Consider the following 14,414-nt stretch of genomic DNA (forward strand, 5'->3'; position numbering starts at 1 on the left):
GAAGGCCCCAATCAGCCCTGATCGCTGGCCAGGCCTAGGGACCCTACCCGTGCACGAATTTTGTGCACCGGGCCTCTAGTATATATATTAAAAACAAAACAAAAAACTTTATACCTTTTGTAGAAAGTCAAAGAGAGAGAGAGAGGGAGGGAAGGAGGGAGGAAGGGATGGAGGGAAAAAAGAGCAGGAACTCAGATTTTGACAACTCCAAAGAAGTTTTTACCATCATACATTAATTTCTGTTTCAATGACATGAGTGGGTGTCTGAGTTTTTATTAAAATTCTTACTGGTCCAAATTAATAAAATTTAGCACCATTCTGATATGTCGTCTGTTAGATTTCTGATTATTGTTACTATAATTTGAAAGTAGAAAACTCTAACACAAATATCTCCAAATAAAAATTTTAACATAATGAATTAACTGGTCCACATGTAATATTATAATATTGTATTTCAATATTAGCAATTTTATCTTTCAATGAAAAAATCTTTTTGAGATGTTCTCATACATATGAGAAAAGTAATGATAACATATTTTTTACTAGCCATCAAACCCTAACACAACCCAAAATAAACAGAGACATGCTATGTATATACGTAGACATACACATACAGGGGTGTGCAAAAGTCGTCTTACAGTTAATAAAATATGATAATTATACAATAATGCAGTAATTAATGAATAAATAATGCAATAATAAACTGTGATTTGCATACTCAAAACTGTAAAGTTACTTTTGCCCATCCATGTCCATGTGCACAAATTATGTATATTCTAATAATAAGATAATTGAGAAATTAGAAAAGTGAAATGCTATATATACACATAAGAATAATCTTCTATTTTATTTTGTTTTAATACATTTTATTGATTTGTTACAGAGAGGAAGGAAGAGGGATAGAGAGTTAGAAACATCGATGGGAGAGAAACATCGATCAGCTGCCTCCTGCACACCTCCTACTGGGGATGTGCCCGCAACCAAGGTACATGCCCTTGACTGGAATCGAACCTGGGACCCTTCAGTCTGCAGGCCGATGCTCTATCCACTGAGCCAAACCGGTTAGGGCAAGAATAATCTTTTATTAATCTCCAACGTCTATTAAGATCCAGCTCACTTTCAGACTAGGAGTAACTGTGTATCTCAGTGCACAGGGGCTTTGCAATCACACAAGACAAAGTCCCAATCCTCCAGTTTCTCCAAGTTCCAATGTCCCCACGTATCAAATAAGGATGATAATACCTACAATATTCAACATACAGATTAGAGTCCACATCCAAGGAAACGAAACCTAGACCCTTTGGGAGATAAGCATAGACCATGATAATGTTCATTATAACCCTTAACGTTAAACCAGGTGTCTGGGACAGGAGCTATGAGCAAATGAGCATGAAAAATCCTCTTGGGATGATAGAAATGTTCTAAAATATTATAGTGGTGATAAGTGTCCACCTCTGTTAATTTACTCAAACTTATGCAATTGTACACTTGGAATTGGAGGATATTATGATGTGTAAATTATACCTCAGTAAACCTGCTAAAAATTAAGGTGGTTATATGTAATCACTTCTCTGTATGTAGGTAAAAACTGCACCTGTAAAACCTAGAATAAAACAACAGCACAGAATAAAATAACAGTGTTAACTCTTAAGATACATAAATTGTGGAATAAACTATTCAAAGCTAATCTATGACTCGTGTTTCATAAATTGAAAGGAGAATTATTATAACATTGTGACTTTTCTTTTGATTCTATCATGAATTTAATGGCTAAAATATGCCTTGAATAATAGTTACTCATTAACTTTTGTTTGGAAATCATGAAGGCACAAGTGCCCTGGGACTAAACTATTCTATGCTAACCATCAGGGTAAAACGAACAGCCTTTCTAAGAATAAATCTAGACCAGAACACTTTCCCATCTCGAGGTGTTTTAATCCTCTAGACTGAGAACAGTTTGATTACACAGGCAGCACCGGGATCAGGAGTTCTGTCTCCGTCTAGGAAGAAACAGCTGTCAGTCACATCTCTGTTCTCCTCCCCTGGTCCCCAGAGGACAACAGAAGCAAGCTGTCTCCTGGATAAGCACTCCTCCGAGAATTGCTGGCTCTTCAGGGCCTGCAGCTGAAAAGCAGCCATTCTGCTCACCCAGTCTATTAGCCCTTTGACTTCCTTCCTCTGCACACAAATATAAATATAATGCCTAAGTGAATGATGACTGCTGTCCCCAAAGAAATTTCAATTAAACACTTGGAATCCTTAGGAACGGTACCTAGGGAGAATCCCAAACAGAGCTGCAATTTGTTATGTATTATTAAGTCTGGCTTCGGATTGTAAATCTTCCTGTTTTTTTTTTTTATTTTTTTTTCATGTTAGCTGGGGCTTTCAAAGAACCACCTCCCCTATGATTTGAACAATTCTTCCCCAAATACTAAGCGGAACAATATAATGAAGTTATTCCTGAATAGTGAGTCCATGGTCCAGTTTAAAAAGCAGAGGGGGAAATCCCTTTGCCTGCTACCAGAGTTTGGAATGAGACAACCTTTCCTCTCTTCTCAAAGGGAGTGGAGGACACGGTTGAATGGTGCTGGGATAGTCTTTTGTGTAGAGCTGTGTTTCCATGCACCGTAATCCTGCAGCATCATAAGCTTGAGAGCTAGATACCAGAATTTAAGCTCCATGAGGGAGTATTTTGTCTATTTACTTCTGTATTTTGAGGGGTATATGCAGGGTGTCCCCCAAAATGTGTGCACACTTTAACAGCTGCTAGTTCAATTTTGAAAATAAAATGTATTTTAATAGACACCACATTTATGATTATTCAATGTATGTGTATATATTTTGGGGGGACCTAAATAGAAGGTTTTGCATAAATAAATGTAAATGGATGAATGGAAGGGAGAAACGAAGAAAGGAAGGAAGGGAGAGAGGGAGGGAGGGAGGGAAGGATAGACTTGGACAGAAGTCCTTGACAACTAGGCCAGGTCTTTCTGTTCCACTTCTGCCAAAATTTCATAAAATATGCCCTTGACTACATTTACTATAGCATTATTTTGGAAGAATTTACTGAAGAATGAGATATTTGGTACAACTCATTCTTTCCTTCTACTGATTATTTGTTTTTCCCTATGTGTTATTCAGCTGAATGAAATGATTAGAGCTAATCAGATTATATTCAGAGATAAGAAATAAAAAGTTCCTTCTCAAAAAAAAAAAAAATTCTATAGGGTCAGTGGGTTGCCAAATCACATTTGCTCCTGTGTTGAGAATCTGTGATTCATCTTCTTTGGGTTTGTCCAAATATAGTTTTTACAGAAATCACGATTATTAGCTCCTTTCCAGTACTGGGGTTTATGCCAATTACTTAAAATAATGTTAATGCAAGAAATGTAAAGGCCACTGAAAAACCTTATTTCTCCCAAAGGCAACTATTAATTCTCCTACTAAAGAAGCAGCTTCAAATATTCAGCAAATAAAAATAAATAATTGAAAGAAAATGTAAATAAGTCCTCTCCCTTTAATACCAACTTTCTTTCTGTCACAGGCATAAGCTTGTGGCCCCCAAACACAACTGATGCATAAATGATAAATGATTGAAGGTGAGTTTGTTGACATTTTTGACTATACTTCTGCCCCATAAAAAAGGAAAGCTTTGCGCTCCCCAGCACTCAGATGTGGGCTGATGGACACATGGCAGCTACTGAAGCCTGAATGGAAGGGAGGGCCTGTCAACATGGTTTCTCAAGTAGCAGTTCACCTCCTGGAACCCTCAGTGATTCCTGCTTTTGAATAACTGACATCAATGCCAAGAGAAACAGATCTCAGGAACCGGGGTTCTATTCCTCTGTAAAATGCCTATCAACAATGCACCAGAAAGATGAAATTCTCTCTTCACCCTCAAAAAAAGCTGCATTTCCTGTCCTTCTGTCTGTCAGGGCTTGGGACACCAGAGAGACAAAGGATACTTGTGATGGGCTGTTTGGAAGCTCAGTGTGTGCAAGTTTACCCCCCATCCATCTTTATATAAATGCTGCGATGCTCCTTTCCTCTGGGGAGCCCAGGGGTTGAGGAAGCCTGCTCAGAAAACTTAAAGAGCGACATGACATCTTAATCCCCTTCACATTTCTGGTGTGCCCAGTCTTTCCTGATGTCTTTCCAGATACCAATCCCAGGAATCCGAAAGAGGAAGGAATGAGAAGCCTAGTCATGAGATGCAGAGTCCTGGCTGACTGCTGCAAGGGTAAAGACAGCACAGTCATGTTGATGGATTTCTTCAGGAACCTTTATCTTCATTGATAGTGTCATTCAAAGGGATAGCTCCTGAGTGAGCCTTCAAAAGAGGTCTAGTTAGCTGTGCATTTTCTTTAATCCTCACCTGAGGGCATATTTATTTATTTTAGAGGGAGAGGAAGGGGGAGGGAAGAAGGGAGGGAGGGAGGAAGAGAGAGAGAGACAAACACTAATGTGAGAGAGAAACATCAATCCCTTAGCTTCCATATACACCCGCACCAGGGATCAAACCTGCAACCTAGGTATGTGCCTTGACTGGGAATTGAATCCACAACCTCTTGGTGTATGGGAAGACACTCCAACCAACTGAGCCACCTGGCCAGGGCTCCTTTTTTAAATTTATTTTTATAATTTCTGTAGATGCATTGAGCTACCAATTCTAGTTGGATTTCTATTTTCCTCACCTCTGAGTAGACTGAAGAAGAAAGCTTAGTTCTCGAACTAAAACAAAGGAACAGCCTTTTCTTCAGTGGTCATATCAGCCTGATTCTAGAGATTCTAGTAGATAAAGCAAAACATCTGGAAGTCAAATGTAAACTTCATACACTAAATAAATGACAATGTAACAAAAGATGAAGTGAAGTACTTCATAAAAGATCAGATACTGACTCCATACTGCAGGGTAGAAACATCAAGTTCTCAATGGCTGACCAATATTAAAGCTAAGCCAAAACAGAGAATAGGAGACAGCAAATCACACCTGATTTTGGTTTCTATATATTATTATAAAAAAAAAAAAAAGACAGGAGAAGGAGGAGGAGGAGGAGGAGAAACAGAGAATGAAAGCAAAGAAGGAAGGAGGGTGGAAAGAAAGAAAGGAAAAAAAAAGAAAAGAAGAGAGAAATATATATATATATATATATATATATATATATATATTATATATCCCCTTATAAAAATGACTGATTCTAGGGCTGGGACAGAATTATAGTTAGCCCTCTACATCCGCAGATTCGACAAACCAGAGATTTAAAATATTAAAAAAAAAAAAAAAAAAAACACCTCCCAGAAAGTTCCAAAACAACAACAACAAACTAGAATTTGCCATGCGCTCAGCACTATGCTGAATATGTGAGAGTAACATTATATGCAGGCACACCCTGCTGTACCCTATATGGAAGTATGGGTTTCAGGCAAATACTATGTTGTTTTTTGTAAGGGACTTAAACATCCCAGATTTTTCTATCTGAAGGGGGCTCCTGGAATCAGTCCCCCATGGATACTGAGAGATGATTATATACAAGAGCCTGGAACATCCTGTATGCCAGAAAGTAAGAAAGTACTCAAAACAAAAGCCCACATTGATGGGTGTACATCCAAGGAACCCAACAGCCAACTGAAGGAACTCCTAGAGGTCAACTTGAACAATTGGAGCAACCAAATAGATAAAGTTGTATTGGTGTATAACCCAAAGTATAAAACAAATATCTATGAGTCCCCTATAGTGGAAATTAATAACTGAGTAATAAAAAATGTGTAGAATGACAACTCTCACATGCAGAAGAATTCCAAATCGTTTATGCAAATACTCTAAACTCAATAAACTAAATAGATACTTTTCGAAAGAAGACAGAGGAAGGCCAAGAGACATATGAAAACATGCTCAAAGTCACTAATCATCCGAGAGATGCAAATCAAAACAACAATGCGATACCATCTCACACCTATCAGAATGGCTATCATCAACAAATCAACAAACAACAAGTGCTGGCAAGGGTGTGGAGAAAAAGGAACCCTCATGCACTGCTGGTGGGAATGCAGACTGGTGCAGCCACTGTTGAGAACAGTATGGAGTTTCCTCAAAACACTAAAAATGGAACTCCCATTTGACCCAGTGATCCCACTTCTAGGAATATATCCCAAGAAACTAGAAACACCAATCAGAAAGGATATATGCACTCCTATGTTCATAACAGCACAATTTACAATCGCTAAGATTTGGAAACAGCCTAAGTGCCCATCAGCAGATGAGTGGATTAGAAAACTGTGGTACATCTACACAATGGAATACTACGCTGCGGTAAAAAAGAAGGAATTCTTACCATTTGCAACAGCATGGATGGAACTGGAGAGCATTATGCTAAGTGAAATAAGCCAGTCAGAGAAAGATAAATATCACATGATCTCACTCATCTAGGGGAAATAATGAACAACATAAACTGATGAACAAAAAACAGGTCCAGAGACAGAGAAGCATCAATCAGACCACCAAACCTTAGAGGAAAGGTAGGGGAGGGTGGGGGTAAGTGGGGGGAGATCAACCAAAGGACTTGTATGAATGCATATAAGCCTAACCAATGGACACAGACAACAGGGGGGTGAGGGCATGAGTGGGGGGGATAGGGGGTAATGAGGGGATAAGGACACACATGTAACACCTTAATCAATAAAGAAATTAAAAAAATAAACTCAATGAAGTGGAACATAACCCCTCACTCCCTAAGTATGAATGACTTTTTTCTAAAAACTTTGTTAGATGAAGATCAGGGTTTACATCAACAGTGATAAGTCTTGTTGATAGAATACACTCTTGATATAATATGATATTTTGAGAATGGCACTTGTACTTCTATAGCCCTACTCCTAAAAATATATTACCTTACTGTAATCAGGAGAAAAGTATCAGACAAAGCCCAACTGAGGAACACGCTATAAAACACCTGACCAGAATTCTCCAGACCTGCCAGGGTAATCAGAAACAAGGAGAATCTGAGCAACTGTCACAACCAAGAAAAGTCTAAGGAGACATGACTACAGAATGTGATGTGGTATTCTGGATGGAATCCTGGGACAGAAAAAGGGCATTAAGAAAAAAGTGAGGAAAGTGAAATAAAGTACAGACTTTAGTTAATAATAGTGTATCAATATTGGTTCATTAGCTGTGACAAATGCAGCATACTATTGGAAGATGTTAATAAATAGGGGAGATTGGGTGTGAGGTGTACAGGTACTGTCTGTATTATCTTTGTAATAATTCCATAAATCTAAAATGTTTTAAAAGTTAAAACTGTTCTAAAATAAAAAGTTTATTTTAAAAATTTAGTCCAGATGTGTTCTGTAACCTAATTTCATCCAGAAAGAAAAAAGGAAAAAGAGTAATAGAAAGGAGGAAATTATCAGAATTTAGCGCAATGGACTGGGGAAACTATTTGGCAAAATGTAAATTTCACTGTTTTCTTTTTTTTGTAAACCACAGCTAAATTCACCAAATAATGTTCCAACTGGTACTCTGCACAGGAGCCATTCTTTAGGAGGTCTACAGCCTCATCTTGAATAATAACCCATAGACACATGGTTAGTCCTTTATGAAATTTAAGACAGAAGGTTTCTTTAATCATCTCAGATGAAAAGTACTTCATAAGAGATCATGCTCTGCCTCTATATGAATCACTTAATGTCATAGTAGAAACCAGGTGAATGCAATGTTCTCCAAAAAATCAAGGAATAAACATAAAAAAATTTAAAAAGAAGCAGTAAAATATGTTCTTTGATAAAATAGGTAGGTGACTCAATTTAAATATAACAAATAAATAAGTCTCATAATTAATCTTGACTTTCTCACCAAATATCCTGGCATTTTGGAGGATGGGAAAAACAAACAAAAACAAACACCCTCAACCATCCTTCAGCAGCAGAAAGAATAGAAAGAGAATTTATCCTTAGGACAAACCAATGACTAATAGATATTGAGCTCAAATACAATTTTGAAATTCCCTGTTCTAATCTTATTATATAAAGATGGAAGAAAAAAATAAACCACACAATTAAACTAGAACTTACAGGTGCGCTTGCCGTGACCTGTTTGTGGAAAAACCTCTCACTTGTCTAAAGTTAGTCCAGCGCAGGAATAGCAGGGGCCTGGGAAGCACACTGCCAGTATCTGCAGTGATGGCCTCACATCAAATGAGAATTAGTAGAGTGTCAGCAGAACTGCCTTCATTCAGCAAAGGGAGAGAGAAGGAGGAGAGATGAGAAATGACAGCTGAGCATGCTTCCCATCTGACTTGTCTTTTTTAGAATCTTGTTTAAATAAGTAAAAAATTTTAAAAGCCATACAAGAAAATTTTAGGGTATAAATTCTTGATGATAGTTACTAACAATTTTTAGAGCACACAGTTTAATGATTTGTCAAGAAAAGTAATACGGTATAGGCCATTGTAGGATCAATCCTACTTGTCTATGCAGCAAATAATTTTGAGAGTGTCATTCCCAAAGTTTATATGCAATCAATTTTTAAAATTTTATTTTTATTAATTTGATTTCAGAGAGGAAGGGAGAGAGAGAGAGAGAAAGAGAAACATTAAATGATAAGGGCCCAGCTGGTGTGGCTCAGTGGATGAGCATCGTCCTCTGAACCAGGAGGTCATGGTTTGATTCCCTGTCAGGGCACATGCCTGGGTTGCAGGCTTGATTCCCAGTATGGGGCATGCAGGAGGCAGCTGATCAATGATTCTCTCTCATCGTTGATGTTCTATCTCTCTCTCCCTCTCCCTTCCTCTCTGAAATAATAAAAATATATTTAAAAACAACACATCAATGACTTGAAATTGGTCCTATCTAAGTGTGAACCTTTTATAATCTCAACTCTATTCCCAAGGCTAACATTAGTCTCCTTCCCCATTGCCACTCCCTGATGTCACCCCATCGCTTTGAACAATCCACCTTTCTTTCGATGGACACATCGGATACCACGGAATCGTCACCCAGTAGGCTTCCTCTGCCTTGGAGTCCTCACTCCCTTCATTCACAATCTGGATAATGACTATTGGTTCCACAACAATCATCTCAAATGTCAATTGCTATGCAAAATCTTGGCTAAAAATCTCCAGGAACAATTATTTCTTCCTTTAGATTCCCAAATCACTTTATGGAGATCTTTATTGTAGCACTTATTCCCCTTAATTATAATTTACCTGTTAATATGTCTATTCATTGTATTATGAATCTTAAGTGGGCTAAAACTATCTCTCCCTCTTTGTATTATGTAGCTACAATATACTTGCTCAATGATTGGGTGAAAGTGTCATATTATAAACTATTTCTGCCTGAAAATGTTGAATACTCAAAAAAGGTGAATAATTATGTTTACAGTATTTTATTTTTTTCTTAATCAACAAAGGGAAACAGATCATAAATATTTTTGCCTTCGATTTTCTTGTTTCTGCTCCCTGGGCTGGATATGCTACTATTACAGGAAATTTAGGTATACTTGCATTTAAGTTGGCTGGACTATGTCTGGTAACAGCTGATTAGAAAGAATATAAGGAGCCTTAGAAGTCTCTACAGTTCTGCCTAAATTTCTCTTTGCAAACTCTGACATGTGATTTATATTACTACGGTAATAATGGAGCTTTCTTCAACTTTCTTCACAGCCAGCCTACCAGACATCTTTAGTCTCCATTCCTGCTACTCCTGTGAGCAACAACAAAAGCAAAAACAAAACGAAACAAAACAAAAACACACACACACAAAGGCCAGCGGCTAGAATGCCTTTCCAAGCTCTTCCTCACAGGCTGTGGCTGACTGAGCTTGGCATGCACGGCAAGCAGCTCTCCTGAGCAGGCCTGGTCCAGATCAGCTGGCCACAGCATGAGGCCAGCAGCACAGAGAAGCTATAGATTCCTGTACCCACCTCCCATCCTGGACAACTACTCTGAGAAAGAAAGGAGAAACCAAGAAGACTGGCTTCAGATAAGACTGTGGAGAGATTGTTGTGGGTGTGAGTATGTGTTTACATGTGTTCTAGGTTGGGAGAAAGAAGAAAAGGACTGAAGACACTTCAGGGGGCAGCGCAGCATAGCGGTTGGCATCAGTAAGACAGAGGCTTAGAACTAGACTCCATCACCTACTGGTTGTGGATTTCAGGGAGTTACTTAGTCTGATGGGTCTTCGTTTCTTCATTTATAAATGTGGGGGTAATTACATTAGATCCCCAGAGGGGCTGCTGAGGTGCTTTAGTGAGAAATGTGGAACATAGCACATGGCACATCATATCTCACTCCCATCCCAGCTTATATGTTATTAGACACCTCAGAACAATACACAGGATCGGAGTGTTTGTTATTAACAACCATTAGCATTATACTAGCAACTTATAATAGCTTGATCTGTTGTGATGATATGGGATGGAACTCATTTTTTTTTTTATTGATTGATTTTTAGAGAAAGGAAGGGGGAGAGAGAGAGAGAGAGAGAGAGAGAGAGAGAGAGAGAGAGAGAGAGAGAGAGAGATTTGTTGTTCCACTTATTTATACATTAATCGGTTGCTTTTTGCATGTGCCCTGTCTGGGGATTGAACCTACAACCTTGGCATATTGGGAGGACACTAACCAGCTGGGCTACCCAGCCAAGGGCTTCAGATGGAATTTAGAGAGCAGAATGTGAGGCATGGCTAAACCTCTCAGGAGCTGCATTACCTTTCACAAGTTACATACTCAGCTTTAGTTTCTGTGTCTTTTAAATAAATGGGGCTAAAACAATTGGTCTCCTCTGCGGCACTAATGTTGGAATCTCTAGGGTGAACCAGACTTCATTGTGCTGTATGCAAAATGGAGTGGTGATAGTGATGGGCGTGGAAGTGAGTGGGTGTGTTCATAAAACAGGTATCCTAAGCGAATCACAGTCCAGGGGTTTGCTAGCCAACCCAGTTAACATGGTCAAGGCCTGTGCACAGTAACCTAAGAGGCTCCAATTTGAGTACACAAATGAGTTATTTGCAATGAAATTTATATTGAATTTCTATTCAACAATGGATTTTGTCACCTTCCTGTACTGTGATATTTTAAACCTGGAAACCATCCACAAATTCCAATTTCAAAAGACAAATATGGCTTTAGTGACAACTGCAAAATGCTTGCATATCAGAACCTCAATTCAGTAGCCTTTTTAATATATCAGGAGAGCTTGCTACTTCAAATACTATGACCTGCAAAACCAAAGAATGTGTCATAAGAGGGCCATTACTGACAGAACGCAATGTACTTACAGCATGCTAACACCAAGCTGACAGGTTTGAATGACATTACAAGAACAATGAAAGTAAGGAAGAAAATGGAAGGGAGGAAGAAAAGGGAAAGGATGGAAGAAGAAAGGAGAATGCATTATTAAATGGGAATTTCTAGAATAGCAAATGCATATTGTCTGCTTGGCCCAAGTCTAAAAGGTACCACTTAGCTCTAATTTTCAGGGAAAGAGGCGGGGCTCCTACAGATATTACTTCATAATTTTATACCATTAAGTGTAGCTGAAAATGAATTCTTTTCAAATGATGAACTATTTTAATATTAACACAGAAGGTATATTTTAAAGTTCACCTAGAACCTTTAAAGAATTTTAAGCAAGTTTCACTGCCCTACCTCGATATCCAGATGGCATCCACTGGTCTATTTAAGGCCAGTTTCTGTTTTAAGTTTGGTTAAAATGAGGGGGCTAGAATCAGACTTCCTGGGCTAGAACTAAACTCCACTATTTTCTGTGTCAACTTTAGCAAGCTACCAACCATCCCTTCACATCACTTTTCTCACTGTCAAAGTGTGGATCATAAAAGTATTCTACAGTATAAGGTTTTGATGGAATTGTAAGCAAAACAATTTATAAAAACTCAACATAGTATCTGGTACATAGTAAAAATTCAAGAAACATAACCTGTAAATATCTGTAGGGATCTTTTAAATATTTTTTAGATGCTATTGCTTTCTTATAAAATATGTGCACACGCCAATTCACAATCAGATGTAGACAGGATATCATTGACTTACTGGGTATATTATAATGCCACTGAACTAGTTTCTCTAACCCTGCTGCCATACAGAGTGAAGGCAAGGTAACCACTGGATTCATGAGCCTAGAAGATCTATCTGGGAGGGTGACATCAATTTTCTAAATCTCCTTGATTTCCTAAGAGGCCAAATTCCATCCACATGACTTGTTTAGAGACCTACTTTTAAAGACACACTTTCCTCTCCATGCAGGTGAATTCACATCCCTCATCTTGGAGTATAGGGGCAAGATCACCAAACATGTTCACACCAACCACACACTAGAAAGCAGCAACTCTAGTCTCCCTTCTATGCCACTGAAGCCCTGTACCCAGTTCCAAAGCCATTATTTGCCCATTCCCCAAAGAATATGCCCTATACTAGGTGGCCCAAGGACATGGTCAATAGTAATGATTCCAAAATTCTTTGAAATAATTTTTTGAGTTGAAAGACTCAAAAAAGTTAGGAGGGAGGCTTTCTGATCAAGTTGTCTAGAATAGTTATTTTTTTCTGATAATAATAACAAAAACATTTACAGTAATAATAACAGCAACTACTTCATATATACTAGGAATTGCTTTAAGAAATGTATGCAAATGCTATCTCATTAAATAGCCTTACAAGATGATAAGATCATTATTCCCATTTTATACACAAGGAAGTTGATGCTTAGAAGAGCAGTAAGTAGTTTTTCGGGTTCCACAGCTAGAAATCGGTGAAGTCAGAGCCCTGAAGCATGTATGTGGCCCGGCCCATTCTCTTATTTGCCCCAATAATAACAGAAATTCAGCCTCATCCTCTTGCTCCTCAGGAAAGGCTTCTCTGAATCCCTTTCCCCTCTGCATCTATTTCATCAGTTGCTGCCCCAGGTCACTGAGACAGTATTGCTGTTATCTTTGTTAATGACTTCCGGATACTGGTTGGCATTTCTATTGCATGCCCCATTGTTTCTGGGGCTCAAATTCACATCCATTTCTTCCTTATCTCCTACTACCTTCTAAACACAGTCCTTACCTGGTTTTGCATTTGTAATTTGCTTATAATTCAGAAGAAAGGTTTGCCTCCTCAGCTTGGGACTCAGCCATAATGCCTACATGCAGTAACTTCCATTCCTGGCTTCCTGGATAAGTGTGTCTGGGTAGAATATTATTCTTTTACTGGAATATGTAGGCCATGAAATATACAAGATAACTAACTGAATCAACGATCCTGAAAGATGATTCCTAAGTACTCAGGTGTTCAGCGCTTCCATTTTCATTGTTGAACTAATTAGTTTCTGTGTGATTAGAGTTTATGAATTCAACCCAGTGCAAGTATATAAAACACTGCACAGGGTATTTCTGAAGTGATAGGCTACATTACGAACCCCAAGGAACGAATGCATGCTCCTCAAGGGAATGACACTGGGGCAGAGCCAAGTGTCCAGTGCCAGGTGAAATGAAGTCTCGCCTCCTGACCCCCCTCCCTGCAATGCGGAACCTCCAGCTCAGCTGTTACAAAACTGATCTCCAGGGAACAAAGCCCTTTTTACCGAGATGGGTGCAGCTACCAGCTGGGAAACCCTCCCTGTGATTCAACCACCGTTCCGGGGCACGCACAGCGAAGGAAGCAATTTTGACAAAGAATAGCATGAGCTATCCATACAAATGTAGAACAAAAACACAAAAAAGACATAAAAGGTATTGATAATTAATTTAAAATACCGTAAGGAAACCATAGCTAAATTGAGGGGGAAAATAGAGACTCAACAAAGACAGAGGGAACGGCCGAGGCCATGAAAGCGAATGCCCCAACACTTTGGATGGCAATTGCGACGCCCAAATTTTTTCCTGTAATTATGGTTCTACTTATCCCATCTCAGATGCAAAGAAAAACTTGAGTGGATGGGGGATGACTTCACGCTGGGAATATAGAAATAAGTTTGAACAAATTGCCCATTTGTGATTATTTAAATAAAACATCGTAATTGTAATACGTTGGTCGATAAAGGCAATTTTTTTTCCTTCTTTCTCTTTTGTAAAAGAACAATACACTAAATGCTATCTTGATTTTTTTTTACAGCACTTCTGTAAATACAGTATTTAATGCCAAGTGCCCCCTCGATTTTACATTGTGATGGGCTCCGTACAAGGAGGAGTACATGCACGGGGAGCTGTTTGCCACACTGGTTGGGCTCTGACAAATCATTAACAACATCCTCTGCCTGGGCATTGTCTTCCAGGATGATTACATGCAGCTCCACTCAGTGGCTCACATTTAGCGGGCCTCACTTTTATCACAGTTATTCTACCTCACTTACTTCAACGGCGGTTCCCTTACGTAATTACATTGGCCCTCACTGTTCTAAAATAGAACTTTTATATTTGT

At 38.6% G+C, this 14,414-nt stretch overlaps 1 protein-coding gene across 3 annotated transcripts in view; it reads right to left on the minus strand.

Annotated features, from left to right (window-relative positions):
* Positions 1-14,414, minus strand: part of TENM2 (teneurin transmembrane protein 2) — a 1,211,371-nt gene that overhangs the window by 861,984 nt on the left and 334,973 nt on the right. The gene's annotated exons all lie outside the window — the stretch shown is intronic.

Source organism: Plecotus auritus (genome assembly GCF_963455305.1).
Source record: "Plecotus auritus genome assembly, chromosome: 6".
Taxonomy (NCBI): Eukaryota; Metazoa; Chordata; class Mammalia; order Chiroptera; family Vespertilionidae; genus Plecotus; species Plecotus auritus.